The following is a 19243-nucleotide window of genomic DNA, read 5'->3' as shown; positions in this document are numbered from 1 at the left end:
TTAGTGTGGGGAAGGATAGTTTAAGTTTTTGGGTGGATCTGGTGGAATCAGGACTCAAGGAGTTCCAAGATAGTGGAATTAGGGGAGGGAGGATGCCGTGTAGGATCTCAAAAGCTAGTGGAGCTTGGATATTTATTTCTATTTTGCATTTGGGCAGGGAGCATGGAGAAAATTTGGTGTCCACATACTTTGGGGCTCATCCTTTCCATTTCCCCCACACACCCCTCTAATCAGCTATCTGGCTATACCACTGAACAATACAAAGCTAACCTATTCCAGTTAATAAATTCCAAAATAAAATACCTTTTTTCTACCTTTGTTGCCTGGACATTTTATTTTTCCATCATGTTGGTCCCAGTTTCACATCTGCGTTTCTGTGTCTTCTGTTAATTACCTTTCCAGTTTCTGCTATCCATCTGGCTTTTCTCATCTCTCCTGTTTTGTTTTGTTTCATTCCATCACTACAACTCTCTCATATACTGATCATTCCTGTTAGCTTTTTTCCTCCTTTTTTTTTCTTTTCTGCCCCTGTCCTTTCTCACCTTTCTATTTTTCAACTTCCATTTCTCATGCTCTAGCACTCCATTTCCCATCTCACTCCTTCTCCAGCCTTCTATTCCCTGCTACCTTTCATCTACACTTCATTATCATATGTCTACCTCTGTATTCACTATTTTCTCTTGCTCATCTCCTTGCCACTCCTCCCCTTGGTCTTTCTCATGATTCCACCATTTTCAGTTCAACCTGTACGGTGAAGCCATCTTCAGAAAAACAAATTTGGAAGAAGAGAGTGTCGATTTCAAAGCTGGTGGTCAAAATATAAACCACCTGTGCTATACAGATGATACAACGCTCATCACCTGCAGCAAAGAAGACATGCTGTATCTACTGAGAAAAGTCGAAGCCAAAACTCATAGCATGGGATTACAACTGAACACAAACAAGATGAAGATCATGAAAACGGAAAATGATGAAGATTTTGAGCTTGAAGGCGATAGAATAGAAGTTGTAAAGAATTTCAATCTCCTGGGCTCATTTATAAACAAAGAAGCAACTAGCAGGGAGGAAATACTCCGCAGAATAGCACTTGGTCGCTCTTCAATAAAGGCTCTCGACAAAGTATTCATAGGCAAGGAGGTAACACTCCAAACGAAGATCAGACTTGTCCATGCACTCATTTTCTCAGTGGTCAGATACGGATGCGAAAGCTGGACACTACGGAAACAAGACAGAAAGAAGATTGACTCATTTGAACTTTGGAGCTAGAGAAAGATTTTATGTGTGCCAATGAACCTCCAGAAAAAATAAGAAATTGATTTTAGTAGAGATCAAACCGGCTCTGTCACTTGAAGCCAAATGATGAAGTTACGACAGTCTTATTTGGTCACACCATCAGAAGAGAGAGATCACTGGAGAAGGACATCATGTTTGGGAAGATCAAAGGATCCAGGAGATGAGGGCGACCTTCAAGCAGATGGCTGGACACATTGAAAACAACCATGGGGATGATGCTGGAGGACCTTTCCAGACTAGCACAAGCCTGATTTCTTTTTAGATCCACAATTCATTAAGTCACTAGGACTCAAGCATGAATTGATGGTACCTAACAACAACACATCTCTCCACTCTTGTAGCTCATCATCTCCTCTCTCTCTCTCGCTCCCCTGCCTTCCACCATCTTCCTGGACCATCTCACTTCCCTCCTGCCCCCTTCCCCACCATGGTTCTTCTCTCCTCCTCTCCAGGGTCCAACATCTTTACTCTTTCTCTCCCCATCCAGTTCTGTTCCCTCTTTCCTGCTGTTCTTTCCTACTCCTGCCCCACTATCCAACATCTCTTCCTCCCTCCCCTAAGTCTAACATTTCTATCTCTCTCCTCCTTTTTCCAGTATTTCTTCCTCCCTCCTTTCCAACTTCAGGACCAACATCGCTCTTGCTTCCTGACTGCAGCTCATCATCTCTCTCATCCCCTCTGCATCCAATATCTCTCCTTTCTCTCCCACCCACTGTCTACCATCTATCTCTTTCTTTATCCCCTTCCCCCACTCCGTTTTGGGCCTATCATCTCTTTCTCCAGGTTCCTCTCTCCCACATTTTGTCCAGCATTTCCTCCCCCCTCTCTCATCTCCTCTCTCCTCAAAGCTAACTTAAAATAGCTCCAGGGAGCCCTATGGCTCAGCATCTCTTCTCCTTCTCTCCAGCACAGCCCAATGTTTCCCTCCCTTCTACCAAATACATTTTCTGCAGCAGCTACTCTGACCAGCTGTCTCAAAGCTTTCTCTCTGCCGCATTCTGGTTCCGCCCTGATGCAACTTCCAATGCGACAGAGAGATATCTTCAAGGCAACCGATAGGAGTTGCTACAGTGGGAAATTGATTTTGTCGATTGTAAGGTGAGTGGGAAGGAAGGGCAATGTCAGATCATGCTGAGAAATAGGTAGGAGATGCCAGGCCATGGAGCCCAATGCAGCTGCCCTGATCCCCCCCCCCCTCTCCCCCAACACCAGCCCTGCTCTCTCCTTATCTACACTTCACTTCCAGCTTTCCCACACATACAGTTTACTTCTATCTGCTCTTACACACTGCTCACCTCTTTCTCACATACACCCATCTTCATTCCTTTTTGCTCTCATCCATTCCTCTCTCTTTTTTATTTCCTTTCCCTGTTATCTCTCTTTTCCATTTATACCTCCCTTATTTTCCACTCCATCCTCTCTCCATGTCTTCCCTGAGACTTTTCCTCAATGCATGCCTTCTGCCCAGAACAGCCTTGCCCCCACCAACTCTATTTAAACTTTCATGACACAGAAAAATCAGCATGCTTCATGGCTAACGTGACCATTTATTTTTTTCATCAAAAGGGGACATCTATTAATTGTCAGTCTCACCCCCAATCCCGCCCTAGCCCTGCCCTGAAGCTGTGTGTGGGGACAACGGGACAGGGGATCCAAAAACGGGACGGTTCCGTTCAAAACGGGACGTAGGGTCACCTTATCCATGGCGTTTCTTTTTGCAGGTCCACTTCTTCGTCCATTTGCACTTTCTATTCAGTAGAGTCAGGCCTAGGAAGAGAGCTGGAGTGCACTATTTCTGCTACTCTATATAAGTTTAAATAGAGATGGCAGGCAACGCCATCTACTGGCAGAAAGATGCAAATCAAGGAGAAAACAAATGCCAATCCAAGTACATTAATGGCTTTGGAGAAGAGCTGGGCTTTCAGCTGCTTCTTGAAATGGAGGTAGTTTTGTTTTACTTGAAGCCTTTCTGGGAGTGAAGGGAATGTGGGAGGCTGTCCTGAGAAGGCACGCAGGTGGGTGTCACACTGCATGATAGACATGCTCCTTGAGACCTCAAAGGTGCTTGGATGATAATCCTGTTCATCGCATACTCTTTTGCATTTCTCCGAAGAGCCTTGAAGATCAGAGATAAGAGTTTTAAGTCTGGCCCTGTGGCGTACTGGTAGCCAGTGAACATTTTGCAAGAATGGTTTCATGTGATCACATCATTTGTAAGCCTTTGTGGGGCTGATGCTTGGTGCATGGTTTAGTAAATGACACTCCCCGATGCAGTAACCCAATAGTAGCGCAAAAAAATACGTGCTAATATGATAGAGACACACACATGGCTCAGCACAAGCAGCAGCTATATCTTGCACACACAAAACTTGTATCAGCCCCCAGAGTTGCACACATAATACGAGGTCTGTTCAAAAAGTTCCAGGACAGTTTGAATTGAAGTTTGAAGTTTGACAGTTTGAAGTTCTTTTGAGACGTGCTAGGTGGCATTGAGTAGCTTGAAACCTCACGAGTAACCTCCTTTCCCCCATTTGTTAATATCTGTTTTCGTCTCTGAGCTACAGCAGTTTTTTCATGATCGGCTATTTTTCATCAAGTGCAACCTCAAAGGGCAACGCTACAGCTTGAAATTCTGTTTTAAATTGGGTATGACCGCTAGAGAAACTTATGAAATGTTGAAAGTGGCTTCTGGAGAACATTTTATGAGTCGTGGAAGGTGTTTTGAATGTGTCAAAATTAGCAAATTTTGCGCAAAAACGTGATGACAGTTCTTCCCCAGCCACCTTACTCTCCTGACTTGACCCCGGCTGACTTCTTGTTTCCTAAATTTAAATCCACACTGAAAGGTAAGCGATTTGACACCACTGAAGGCATAAAGCAAAATTTGATGCAGCAACTTTTGGCGATTCCTGAAGATACGTTTGAGGACTGTTTCCAGAAGTGGAAATGACGTTGGGAAAAGTGTATACGTAGGGAAGAGGAGTACTTTGAAACGGACCCAAGGGAATAAGTTGTAAGATTGTGTAATACATTTTTATAAAATCAGTCCTGAAACTTTTTGAACAGCCCTCGTACACCTAAACACATGCTAGAATTGTACTCTGTGCTTAGGGGCCCTTTTGGCAAGCTGTGGTTTGTTTGTTTGCTTATTTCTCACCCACCCTTATCCAGGGCGAGTTACATATTAAACATACAAAATAAAAGATTTACATTTATCGCACAAAACACTTCAGAGACACACTATAACAAATTACATACTTTCATATCAAATCAAAATACATATAACATACACATTGCATCACCGACAAATTTCATTTAAGGCCAAAACTGGCCAAACCCACACATACATCAAAATATAAAATTCCATAAATCTTACAAGATGCCTCAATAACAGACATCAATAAACCAAATGAAACAAACCAGACCATCGAACACCTCCGTGACCAACACTCAAGAGTCATCACTCCTTCTCCCTCAGCCAAACTCAAACCCTATATTTCATTTTCCAGAACAGATGTCTTTTCATTAGTTTCCTAAAGCTCTGAACATTTTGCTGGAAGATTGTTCCACTCCCAGGGGCCGATGCTGTGAAAGACACTGTTTCTGGAAGAGGAAAGCACAGATGGTACAGATAGATCACAATGCTCAACTGAGCAGAGCAGTCGAGCTGACTAAACACTAATGCATGTTTACAGTAACTTTGTCAGCATTGGGGCTCTTTCCTCTGCTTGCCTCTCTTCTTCCTCCCAATGTCCCGGTTGTCATCGCTTCTTCTTGGGCCCCCCTTGGCTCCTGGTCCTCTCCTGCCTCGGCAACTGGGGCAACAGCAAGGCCTTATTCCTTGTAGGGCCTCCTGAGCAGTCCTCTCCCTCATCTGGCAGAGTCCTGGTGGCCAATTGGGCTGGAAAGTCTGACCGGAGTCAGTTTCAGCTTTCACCGTGCTGGTTGCTCCTCTTCCTTGGATTCCCCCCCCCCCCTCCCCCTGCTCTGCCAGCAGCGAAGTTATGGCCGTTATGGCGCTCCATTGGACCGAAATGAAGTTTGGACTGCAACTTATTTTATGTCATCTTATATTATTTCTTCTTACTTTGCTGCATTTGTTTAATTTTCTGCTTCTTTCTTTTATTTTCAATCCTTTATTTGTAAATGCAACTTATACATTTATTTATTTTACTAAATTCAGTGTTCTAATATTGTGATGTCCCATTTCCCCTCCAACCCCCTCCCCCCCTGCTTTATCTTTTATTCAAATAATGTTTTCTCCTAGGCAATTTAGTTAAATTGTGAGCCCGCTTGGGACAGTAAAGGAAGTTAATGTGCCTATGTTCTAGATTTTGTAAACCGCTGAATACAAATGTACAAGCAGTATATTAAATACTAGTATTTTAGCCCGTTACATTAACGGGTGCTAGAATATATGTCTGTGTGTCTTTATTTCTGTCTCTCTCCCTGGCTCCCTTTGTCTGTCTGTCTTTCTTTTGTCTCTCCCTGCCCCTGTGTCTTTCTTCTTTTCTTTCTATCTATCTGTCTCTCTCCCTACCTCCTATGCAGCATCATTTCTCTCCCACCACTTCCCTATGCAGCAGCCGCAGCAGCATTCTCTCCCCCCACACCACTTCCCTATGCAGCAGCAGTGTTTCCCCTACCCCCCCTTTCCCTTCCCGCAGTCTGGCCGGCTCCCTTAATCCCTTAACGTCCCCCCCCCAATTCCATTCCCGCAGTCCTGACAAACCTTCCAATTCCAGCAGCGTCTGCAGCACTCTACATACTGCTTCGGGGCCTTCTACTGCCCAGCAAATCAGGGCAGTAGAAGGCCCCGAAGCAGCGTGTGTAGAGTGCTGCAGACGCTGCTTGAATCATAAGTTTTCAGGACCCGCAGCCCTTGCCGGACCCGAAGCGAGCTCTGGGGGGTTTGGTTTTTTTTTACTTGGGCCCAGCAGGAGGAGAAGCCTGGGAGGCAGGAATTAAAGTCCGTTGTGCTTCTTGGCTTTATCCTTCAGACGGCAAGAGCCGCAGCGGCCGACAGGCTCTGCACCGCTACACGCATGCACTCCTACCTGAAGGTCCCTACAGCGCATGGAAAATGGGAGCACGCAGGAGGGAGTGCGCATGTGCGATTAGGGCTTTATTATATTAGATAATAAATACAAAAACTTAAGCCCACTTTTACTAATGTACGCTAACCGATTAGCATGCGCTAATCAAATTAGCATGTGCTAAACGCTAACACATCCACAGACTAACATGCACATGTTAGCGTTTAGCACACGCTAATCGGTTAGCGCACCTTAGTAAAAGAGGGGGTTAAAAAATAAGTTTTATGTTGGGTGAGGTGGTGTTCTAATCAGCATGCGGCAAAGTGATGGCACTAACTCAGGGGTAGGCCATTCCGGTCCTCAAGAGGACCAGGCCAGGTTTTCAGGATATCCACAATGAAAATGTACGAGATGGATTTGCATCCACTGCCTCCTTGAGATGCAAATCTATCTCATGCATATTTATTGTGGATATCCTGAAAACCTGATCTGGCTCCGGCTCTCGAGAACCGGAATGGCCTACCCCTGCACTAACTGATTGGCTGAGAAATGGGTGGTGATAAGGCAGGGGTAGGGAACTCCGGTCCTTGAGAGCTGTATGCCAGTCGGGTTTTCAGGATTTCCCCAATGAATATGCATTAAAAGCAGTGCATGCTAATAGATCTCATGCAGATTCATTGGGGAAATCATGAAAACCCGACTGGAATACGGCTCTCAAGGACCGGAATTCCCTACCCCTCTGATAAGGGCTCACGTGCTGATTTTTGTTCATGGTGGGAGGGTCAGCAGAGTACACTGTTTAGATACGAACCTTGAAGTAGGGTTACCCCACGTCCGGATTGATCCGGACATGACCTCATTTCAGAGGACTGTCCAGACATCCGCATGGCTCTTCAAAACCCGGCCTTTGCCTGAATTTTGATAAGCGTTGAAATGGGGAGGGGGCTGTGTCTATAAGGTATCTGCGCATGTGCGGCTGCAGTGCAATCACTTCCTATGCGCCTGCATGTGATATCATCGTGTCGCATCTGTGCATGTGCCGATGTCCTCCCGATGCGGCCCCCTAAAGAGAGGAGGTTTGTGGGGGGTTGGAATGAAGCAGGGCTGGAGGCAGAATGGGGTGCGGCCGGGGCGGAACAAGGTAATTATGTCTTTTGTTTCCTAAATATGTTGTTTGTCTTCTCCCTTATTTTAAATTGTACATCGCTTTGATTTTTTGATAATGCAATTTAATCAAAATTTTAATTAAACTTGAAACTTAACATAGAAACTTGCTGGCAGATAAAGGCCAAATGGCCCATCTATTCTGCCCATCCACAGTAACCATTATCTCCTCCTCTCCCTATTGGGTAAGGTTCTTAACATTTGCATCTCCTCTTCCTATAGGCTAAGGCTCTTTGAACCTGTATTATGAGGTCATAGAGCTGCCCATCCACAGTAACCATTATCTCTTTCTCTCTCTGAGAGATCCCACGTGCCTATCCCAGGCCCTCATGAATTCAGACACAGTCTCAGTTTCCACCACCTCTTCCGGGATACTGTTCCATGCATCTACCACCCTTTCCGTAAAAACATATTTACTCAAATTACTCCAGAGCCTATCACCTCTTAACTTCATCCTATGCCTTTTCATTGCAGTTTCCTTTCAAATGAAAGAGACTCGACTCGTGCACATTTATAATACATAGGTATTTAAACACCTCTATCATATCTCCCCTCTCACGCCTTTCCTCCAAAGTATACAGATTGAGATCTTGAAGGTGGAACAGGGCGGATGTCACGTATCCTCTTTTTTTATAATCAAAAATCTGGTAACCCTACTTTGAGGAAGCTGCTGTGATATAATAAGAGAGGAGAGATACTGAGGAGCTGCAGCGAGTGCACTTGGACATAAGTCAATAAGAAACTGAACAAATATGACAAAGAAAAAGGATAAAACTAAAGGCTGAAGCAGCCCCTTGAAATAAAATTTGCCCATGCTTTGATTATCATAATTTCTAAAGTCTCTGACTTCAAAGATATTGTACCCTGCACATAATATGAGAAACCTTCAGTACATAGATTTAATTGTGTCAGTTTGACTTTCAGAAATTTGAATTAATGGTAAAATGCAGTTTCCAGAGACAATGTTTGGACAAGTTCCTGGAAGAAAAGTCCATAGTCTGCTGTTTCCCACAGCACATAATATGAGAAACCTTCAGTACATAGATTTAATTCTGTGTCAGTTTGACTTTCAGAAATTTGAATTAATGGTAAAATGCAGTTTCCAGAGACAATATTTGGACAAGTTCCTGGAAGAAAAGTCCATAGTCTGCTGTTTCCCACAGCACATAATATGAGAAACCTTCAGTACATAGATTTAATTCTGTGTCAGTTTGACTTTCAGAAATTTGAATTAATGGTAAAATGCAGTTTCCAGAGACAATGTTTGGACAAGTTCCTGGAAGAAAAGTCCATAGTCTGCTGTTAAGACACACATGGGGGGGAACCACTGCTTGCCCTGGCTCGGTGGCATGGAACGCTGCTACTATTTGGGTTTTTGCCAGGTACTTGTGATTTGGATTGGCCTCCGTGAAGACGGGCTAGTGGGCTAGATGGTCTGACCCAGTACAATTCTTATGTTCTTAACTAGAAACTGCTGTTCCATAGGATCTGTCTCAGAGTGACACAGAAGTAAAGGCTGTTGTGCTACCTGAGATTCCACCGAAGTAATAATGAGCCCAGGCTTCAGTACACCGGAAAGTAATCAATTAGGAACATTTTATAGACAGTCATATTCAGTCTCCAAGAATAACAGCGACTCAAGCAACCAGTCCAAATTTCATAATAATCCAGTAAATTCTGCAAAAAAAACCCCAACAAAATACCCCCTAAAATTGGTTTTGCTCAAATCTCTACTTTAGACCAAGGGGGATTTTTTTTTTTTCATTTTTGGAATTAAACCCTGCTATTTATATGAAGATCAATCTGGTGTCTTGTAAATAATAAAGAAAGTGTTTATATAAATACAGTGGCTGTATTTTGCAAGTAGCAGTGAGACCTATCCAATTTTGGCCAGCACTACATAAACATCTGCATCTTTAATAAATAATAACGAGCTTTATATAAACATCATTATAAACACGGAAGACACAAATGCATTAAGAAACCTTCTTTCCAATGCATGAGTCATAGAAACACTAACAAAAACTAGCCAATTAGGTGTTATAATAGAGTTACACATTCAAATATTTTGCAATGCATTGATGCAGGACCAAATTCAAATTCTTTCCAGCTTGGTGTTTTGCTCCAACACAGAATGGATGGACATCATGGATTTCTCCAGTGCTGTGGTTGCAGGAGCCCTTGCTCCAGGTAGGCCAATGTAAGCAAGTCTCTCTGCTGCAGCTCTAATATAACCCCATACCAGGGATCTCAAAGTCTCTCCTTGAGGGCCGCAATCCAGTCGGGTTTTCAGGATTTCCCCAATGAATATGCACTGAAAGCAGTGCATGCACATAGACCTCATGCATATTAATTGGGGAAATCCTGAAAACCCAACTGGATTGCAGCCCTCAAGGTGGGACTTTGAGACCCCTGCCCTATAGTGTTTTTGAAAATAGCCTAGAGCAGGGGTAGGGAACTCCAGTCCTCGAGAGCCGTATTCCAGTTGGATTTTCCGGATTTCCCCAATGAATATGCATGAGATCTATTTGCATGCACTGCTTTCAATGCATATTCATTGGGGAAATCCTAAAAACCCAGACGTAAGCACCTTTTGTATACCCGTTACTGGGGCAAATTCAGTGAAACCTGATAAGGCATTGCCTCAACATAAGGATGAGATGATGGCAGTATCGTAGTGGGGGGGGGGGGGGGCAGACTGCTCCAGGCACCATCATGGCAGGGGTGCTGGCACCTCTTCAAATCTTCACTGGCAGCCAGCAACATCTCCTACCTGCTGCTTGCGCTGCTATTTTATTCTGCCCCGAGTTGCGCCCAGGGGCTGCTTTACCCCAAGCTAGCTCTCAACAGCTTCTGATCTTCTGTCTTCAAGAGGAGCCTCCAGCGGTCCTTTACCTGCTTGGGCTGGAGCGCTCGACTCTTAAAAGAGCATTTAACCACAATTCCAGGTTTCCCCCACATAAGAGAGCAATCTCTCTTCTCAGCTAAAAGATCAAGAACAGGATATCTAAATATCAGAAGAAGGACTCCAGATCGTAGCTCCCAGACAAGAGGCCATGAACAGTCCGCCCCTCTGAACTCCTGGTGAAGAGATTCTCTGACCCCTCCCCAATTAATAATAATAATAATTTTATTTCTTATATACCACCAAAGCCATAGTAGTTCGAGGCGGTTTACAACGAAGAAGGGCTGGACAATCAGCGAAAATGGTACAAAGGTACAATCAGAGAAAATGGGTACCAGAAAAGAAAATGGTACAGAGAAAATAGGAACAATCAGCGAACAGTGGTGCAATCGGCGAAAAAAATGGTACAGTCAGCTACAAAAGGTACAATTAGGGCAAAATGGTACAGGGAAGAAGGTCAAGACAAACTGCGTATAGGGGTATTAGGGTGTGAATCGGGTGAATAGATTAGTTTTTAGTAGTTTCCTGAAGTTTAAGTAGGATGAAGTGCGAGAGATGATGTGGGCCAGCCAGTTGTTGAGCTGACCTGCTTGGAAGGCAAGAGTTCTGTTTAGATAACTTTTGTAACGGCAGGCCTTTAGGGTAGGATAGCTGAACAGGTGGATTCTGCGCGTGAGTTTGGATGGGCGGCCTAGGATGAAATGGGATACCAAGTAAAGGGGGGCCGAGCTAAGGATGGATTTGAAACAGAGACAGGCGAACTTGAATTAACACCAGTTTGCCTTTCCCCACACATATGAATGTTATTAATAACACATTACTTTATCAATTTTAGGACTCCTTTTATCAAACTGCAGTAGAGTGTGTTTTTACTGTGGGCCGGCAAGGTAAATGCTCCGATACTCCTAGGAATCGAATAAGCATCAGAGCATTTACCTTGCTGGCCCACGGTAAAAAGCTCTACTGTAGTTTGATATAAGGGACCTTTAATGGCTAGTTTCCCAAAGCGTGTTAAATGTGTTTCATTTGGTCTGTGTCTTTTTTCCTCAGGGAAAAAATCAGAATTGGGACATCCTTCTCATAATATTCATAGAAAAGTCCATCTCACAGCCATTTTGGAATAGGAACAACATCAGGATTTCCTGTTCAAAAATACATGAAAATGTGCTAAAGATTTCCCAAATGAACAAGCATTTTCCAAAATAAAGTGTTCAAAATAGGACCACAAAAACATCGCTGTAGCAGTAATCAATAGAAAATACCACCAATACTATTATCGTGCAAGAAACTCAGCATTGAAAAAAAATGAAATGAATAAAAGCACGCAGCACACTACATCATGTACAGGGAGAGGTGCTCTCAGTGCCAATCTGTTTGGCTTAGAAATAACTGCAAGTCCATCGGGACAGAGAGAAAAATGCTGAAGTACCTGAATACATTCATGTAAACTGTTCTGAGCTCCCTTGGAAGAATGGTATAGGTAGACAGTCAGAAGAACTGGTTTGCCTTATGGTGCCAAAAATGCTATGTCAGAGCCTAAGTACTAGCAGTCATTCCTAATGTCATGTTGGCTGTGATCTCAATACATGGTACCACGAGTGGGAGTTGGACCCACTCCCCCCCACCCCAAAATGGTAAGTCAACTTCTTTAACCACCAGCCTATCTCATAGTATATACACACACACATACAGTATATAGGCGTCCCATCATCACAACTGAGCCAATGGTTTTCTCTTTGACGCTGCGAGGTCTTGCAATACAAGTGCGCACTGCATATGCACGTCACAACTGAGCCAATGGCTCTTCTTTCTCTGAAGCTGCGGGAATATAGGTCTTGCAAATGTAGGTTAATTTGTTTTACTCTATATATTTTTACTTTATACAGTACAGTATTTTGTATTAAAGTTTTTGGGTTGTGGAACAAATCATCCAAGTTACCATTATTTCCTATAGGGAAATTTGCTTTGATAAGAACATAAGAAGTGCCTCTGCTGGGTCAGACCAGAGGTCCATCGTGCCTAGCAATCCACTCACGCGGCAGCCCAGCTTCAGGACCTGTGTAGTAGTCTTCTATCTATATCCCTCTATCCCCTTTTCCTTCAGAAAATTGTCCAATCCCTTCTTAAACCCTAATACCGTACTCTGTCCTATCACACCCTCTGGAAGCACATTCCAGGTGTCCACCACCCGTTGGGTGAAGAAAAACTTCCTAGCATTGGTTTTGAATCTGTCCCCTTTCAACTTTTCCGAATGCCCTCTCGTTCTTGTAGTTTTCGAAAGTTTGAAGAATCTGTCCCTCTCTACTTTCTCTATGCCCTTCATGATCTTGTAAGTCTCTATTATATCCACTCTAATTCTCCTCTTCTCAAGGGAAAAGAGCCCCAGTTTCTCCAGTCTCTCAGTGTATGAAAGGTTCTCCATTCCCTTTATCAAGCGTGTTGCTCTCCTCTGAACCCTCTCGAGTATCGACATAATATATATGAGTGCTTTGGATTACAAGCATGCTTCTGGAATGAATTATGCTCGCAAACCAAGGGTCAGTGCTGGGACCGCTGCTATTCAATATATTTATTAATGACTTGGAAACAGGGACAAAGTGCGAAGTTATAAAATTTGCGGATGACACAAAGCTCTCCAGTAAGGTTAGATCTGTAGAGGAATGTAAAAAACTCCAAAGGGATCTGGACAAACTGAGTGAGTGGGCAGATAAATGGCAGATGAGTTTTAATGTGGAGAAATGTAAAGTTATGCACATAGGGAAAGGGAACCTGATGTACGACTACATGATGGGGGGGATGACATTGGGAAAGGGCAACCTAGAAAAGGACTTGGGGGTTTTGGTGGATAAAACAATGAAACCGGCAGCACAATGCGCAGCGGCCTCAAAAAAGGCGAACAGAATGTTGGGCATTATCAAAAAAGGTATCACTACCAGAACCAAGGAAGTTATCCTCCCGCTGTACAGGGCAATGGTGCAACCGCATCTGGAGTACTGCGTCCAGTACTGGTCGCCGTACCTAAAGAAAGATATGGCGATACTCGAGAGGGTCCAGAGAAGAGCGACAAAAATGATAAAGGGCATGGAAAACCTCTCGTATGCTGAGAGGCTGGAGAAGTTGGGGCTCTTTTCCCTAGAAAAGAGGAGACTTAGAGGGGATATGATAGAAACTTATAAGATCATGAAGGGTATAGTGAAGGTAGAGAGAGACAGATTTTTCAGACTGGCGGGAGCAACAAGAACTAGAGGACACTCAAAAAAATTGAAGGGAGATAGTTTTAGAACAAATGCTAGGAAGTTCTTCTTTACCCAGAGGGTGGTGGACACCTGGAATGCGCTTCCAGAGGGGGTGGTTGAGCAGAGTACGGTTTTAGGTTTCAAAAAGGGATTGGACGAATTCCTGAGGGGTAAGGGAATCCAGGGGTACAATTAGAGGGTTACTATACAAGACAAAATGCTCTTGAGTAATAGATCACTACAGGTCATTGACCTGGGGGGCCGCCGCGGGAGCGGACTGCTGGGCGTGATGGACCTATGGTCTGACTTGGCAGAGGCCATGCTTATGTGCTTATATAAAATATCCTACCACAGTGTGCATAAAAAGCATGAAATTGATAGCAATGTGAACTGTGTAAGATTTAAAAGCATAATAGTATCAAACAGGACGACCTAAAAGGAACAAAACAACTTTTCCCTTCTAGTATCAAAAATACCTAACTGTTCAAAGTCATATTAACATTGCAATCCAAAAGCATTGGCAGCTGAAAGTGTAAAACGAATACTTTAAATAAGCTACTTACAACAGAACACTTCTCTCAGAGCAGCAGCATTTCCATTTGCAGGCAGAAACAAAGAATTTGTCTTGCTGGAAACAAGGACTTACTTATATGCCTCCTACCACGGTTAAAGGTCAACCACAAACACACTTTAAAATATTATGTGTGTGCACAACTTAAAACGCAATATACAGAATCTAGGGGTTGGCATATAATTTATAGATTAAGGTCAGATGCATATGCAACTTCATTTACCCCTCCCTCCTTTTACAAAACTATAGTGTGGTTTTTATTGTCATACCTTCTTGTCTGTCATATCCTCAATCTTTCACTTTCCACTGCAGCTGTTCCTGATGTCTTCGAACATGCTGTGGTTACACCACTCCTCTCTCAAGGGCTCTCAGAGAAGACAAGGCCAAGTGAAGAAATGAAATCAATTCTTTGCTTCGGTCTTCTTCAAGGAAGAGGTGGGGGGAGTTACTAGTGCCAGAAATGGATTTAGTCAAGGGAAATCTTGCCTCACCAATTTAAGAACATAAGAGTTGCCGCTTCTGGGTCAGACCAGTGGTCCATCATGCCCAGTAATCCGCTCACGCGGCGGCCCTTTTGGTCAAAGACCAGCACCCTGAGACTAGCCCTAGCAGCGTACGTCCTTGTTCAGTAGGAACTTGTCTAACTTAGTCTTGAATCCCTGGAGGGTGTTTCCCCCTTCGACAGCCTCCGGGAGAGCGTTCCAGTTTTCCACCACTCTCTGGGTGAAGAACTTCCTTACGTTTGTACGGAATTTATCCCCTTTCAACTTTAGAGAGTGCCCTCTAGTTTTCCCTACCTTGGAGAGGGTGAACAACCTGTCCTTATCTACTAAGTCTATTCCCTTCAGTACCTTGAATGTTTTGATCATGTCCCCTCTCAATCTCTTCTGTTCGAGGGAGAAGTTTCTCTAATCTTTCACTGTACGGCAGCTCCTCCAACCCCATAACCATCTTAGTCGCCCTTCTCTGAACCCTCTCGAGTAGTATTGTGTCTTTCTTCATGTACGGCGACCAGTGCTGTATATTTCTTTGAAGGGGTGAATGAACACATGGATATAGATGAGCTGGTTGATGTTGTGTATTTGGATTTTCAAAAGGCACTTGACAAAGTATCTCATGAAAGACTTCTGAGGAAATTAGAAAGTCATGGGATAGGAGGTAATTCATTTTATTTACTAAGTTCTATTAAGTTCTTATTAAGCTTACTTGCTTAGTAAATTCCTACTTTAAGATGTTTTTCCCCTCTTCCCTGAGATAGGCAAGACCTGTACTCTGACTATGTGGTAAAAATGTGTATTCTTGCTCCTGATCCATATTGCCACACACAGGACACAGGCCGTAGAAGTCTGCCCAGCATCAGCCACACTGGCCCATCACTGGAGTCACCATCCAAGCTAATTCTAGCCTGTCCTGATCTGTCTTGCCACATATTGGACCGAGACCACAGATGTTTGTCCAGCACTGGCTTCACTGCTGGGGCTGCCATTTAAGCACTTGATCTGTAGAGCTGTGTCAACACTTTCCTTTTTTTTTATTCAGAGATCATTGTATCTAACCCATGCATTTTTTTAACTCAGTCATTGGTTTTGCCTCTACCAACTCTCCAGGAAGGGCATTCCAGGCATCCATCATCCTTTCTATGAAAAAGTATGCTGGAGATCCAAGATGGCGATCTGAGACAGGACGCGCTGAGCTGCGTGTCCCAGGATTGTGCTTTTTCAACTTTTCTAACGGTAATTACTTACCGTGATGCCGAAGAGACGGGGCCGGAGTGCCGCTTCTGCCTCGCGGCATCCTGGAGCCCCGGGTCTCGGAAATATTCAAGAACTCTTGTGGCGCATGCAGGAGGTCGCAGCGACGTCGGATGGCGGCCCGCGGAGAACACAGGGAGGCGAAACCATCGTGGATGCTCCTGGGCCCGATACCACACTGAGCCCCGATGTTAGGGCACCGCCCCCGCAACCCCAGACAACCAGCTCTCCCAGGGGCGGGGAAACCCCGGATTCACTGGTTTTCTCCTCCCCAGAGGCAAGGAAAGATTCACTGGAGAGTTTGGAGGCTGGGGCCCACTTTTCCAGGGCCCCCATGGAGGTATCTGGGGGAATATCATCTCAACATGAGGGGGAAGGGCTGAAGACATCCCCCGAAGGACTTCAGAACGGTGAGCACTCTACATTTACACAAACCTCAATTGAATTGATTAAACCTGCAGAAGTGACTTTTAGACTCTATCTGGGACTTATTGGCTGGTTTTGTTAAAAAAATTACTCCTACACTTCAACAAATTGAAGGGAAAATTAAGGAACATGATTAGGAATTGAAGGATTTAAGAAAAGAAACGAATACTTCTAACTCATCTGTTCTAAAAATGGAAAAAGAAATTGTATCACTGAAACAAATTCAAGAGGCCTTAGTCAAAGACAATATTAACCTAAGGAAGAAGACTGAAATGCTTGAGAACAATTCACGCAGTAATAACTTAAGGTTAATTAACTTTCCAAGACTTGAGTTAGTAACACATAGAGATATGCTTAAGAGATATCTAGTAGAGAACTTAGAGATATCCGAAGATTCATTACCACCATTTTCTCGGGTTTATTATTTGCCTGATAAAGAACAAACTCAACAACCAAAAGAAAAATCTTCAGATCAAGAACCCTTAAATATATCACAGATTTTAGAAACATCTGAGAAGGATTTAGCATCACCAGCCACTATGTAATGTAATGTAATGTAATGTAATTTATTTCTTATATACCGCTACATCCGTAATATTGATTATTACTTTAGCTTTGCCAATTGATAAAACATGGTTGTTAAAACTTTTCTTTAAAAATAGACAAAAAAAGCTTCCTTGGGTATAAAATACAAATGTTCCCAGATTTGGCACGGGAGACGCAAAGGCGCCGCCGTGAATTTCTTCTGTTGAAACCTGGGGTTTTATCCTTGGGGGCAACTTTTTATTTGAGACATCCGTGTAAATGTATTGTATATCACTGTACTCTTAAATATGTGTTTTTTGAACCATTACAATTGACAAATTTCGTGGCTATGTCTCATCTGAATGTTAACAATCCTTGAGCCCTATATTTGGGATATTGTGACCCCATCTCAGTGCTATAGCTCTCAGTTTCTTAATATTATAGCTTTCTTTTTTGATAATTTCGCCAATTTTCTTTAATTCTTAGATCTTAATTGTGGACTTGAGCATAAATAGTATATTTGTTTAATTTAGGAATTATATTACTATTGTATTTGATATCTATTCTATTCTTGCTTTCTGTACAAGTGTTATACTTGAAATTTAAGTTGAAAACAATAAATAAATAATAATTAAAAAAAAGAAAAAGTATTTCCTGACTTCCTCCCGAGTCTACCACCCCACAATCTCATCTTATGCTCTCCATTGTTACCATTTCTTCATCTCTGGAAGAGATCTGTTTGTAGATTAATACCCTTTAAGTATTTAAATGCCTGTTCATATCTCCTCTATCCCCTAGAGCAGTGTATCGCAAAATGTGTGCCAGAGCACACTAGTGTGCCTTCTGAGATTTCAGGTGTGCCACAACACTCTGGAGAGGAGGAGAGGTGCCGGCTGACTGCCTACGGATACGTGCCTCTCTTGGCTGATTCAGACCTCTATCCTGCTGGCACACCCACTGGTAGCTCAGGGCCCATCTGGATGACCTTCATTTATACATGGATATCAACATAATGATGCCACACATGCACATGTCATCATCACAGCGACATCCATGCACTTCCGCATGCCTTGAGCTGCAGCTACTACATTTAGTGTGCCGCAACTCATGAAAGTTTGCTCTAGGGAGAGTGAGGAGGAAAAAGCAAATGTGCTAAACAAATACTTCTGTTCTGTGTTCACAGAAGAAAATCCTGGAGAAGGACCGAGATTGTCTGGCAAAGCTACACAAGAAATTGGAGTGGACTCTGCGCCGTTCACAGAGGAGAGTGTTTATGAGCAACTTGAAAAACTGAAGGTGGACAAAGCAATGGGACCAGACAGGATCCATCCCGAAATACTATGGGAGCTCAGAGAGGTTCTGGTAAGTCCTATTAAAGAAATCTCTTTCCTCCGAGCAAATTCCATTCACCATCACTTCTGGTCGTCTTGTCAATTAACCAATTTCTAATCCAGGTCACCATTTTGGATCCTAACTTCAGCCCACTAAGTTTATTGATGAGCCTCCTATGAGGGACCGTGTCAAAGGCTTTGCTGAAGTCCAGGCAGACCACATCTAGCATACCTCCTCTATCCAATTCTCTGGTTACCCAGGCAAAGAAGTCAAATCAGATTTGTTTGGCATGATTTCCCCTTGGTGAAGCCATATCTTGAATCCTATAGCACATTCAATTCCACTAATAGTTCACTATTACCCCAAGAAGCTTAACAGACATTCCATACCAGCAGCAGTCTCTTTAGATTAATAGATGGCAATCCCTGACAGAATCTGAGCTACAATATCTATCCTAAATTAAACCAGACGTGTGTGTTAAAACTAGGATAGTCCTGATCCAGAAACAGGACAGTTGTCAAGTAAACGAAACTGGAAGGGAAAACCACAAAATTTAAAACCAGATTCACATATCAACTTTTACCCCCAAGCTTACAAGCTGATCATTCACTGCCACAGAACAAGCTGCTGTTACTTCAACAGTTGTCTGTGGCACTTAATAAACCACATATCCCTGTTTCATCAAAGATTCAATGTCAGGTGCTACTGTGTAGCAAATCCACTATCACTGTTAGCTAAATACCGTGTTTCCCACAAAATAAGACTGTCTTATAATTATTTTGGATCCATAAAACACACTAGGGCTTATTTTCGGGGGGGATGTCTTATTTTTTTTCATGTGCAATGATCATCGCTCCCTTCCTCTCCTCCAACCCAATTCTTCTACCAGTTGTAATCTGTATGGTTCCCTAGAATGTATTTAATACCTTTAGGTATGTATGACTGGTTTCACACAGATTTTTCATCTCTGGTGTCCTCATCCTGTCACTTTATATGCAACTGAT

This window comes from Geotrypetes seraphini, chromosome 3 (genome assembly GCF_902459505.1).
Source record: "Geotrypetes seraphini chromosome 3, aGeoSer1.1, whole genome shotgun sequence".
Taxonomy (NCBI): Eukaryota; Metazoa; Chordata; class Amphibia; order Gymnophiona; family Dermophiidae; genus Geotrypetes; species Geotrypetes seraphini.
The sequence above is the reverse complement of the archived record's forward strand: the minus strand, read 5'-3'. Positions refer to the sequence as shown.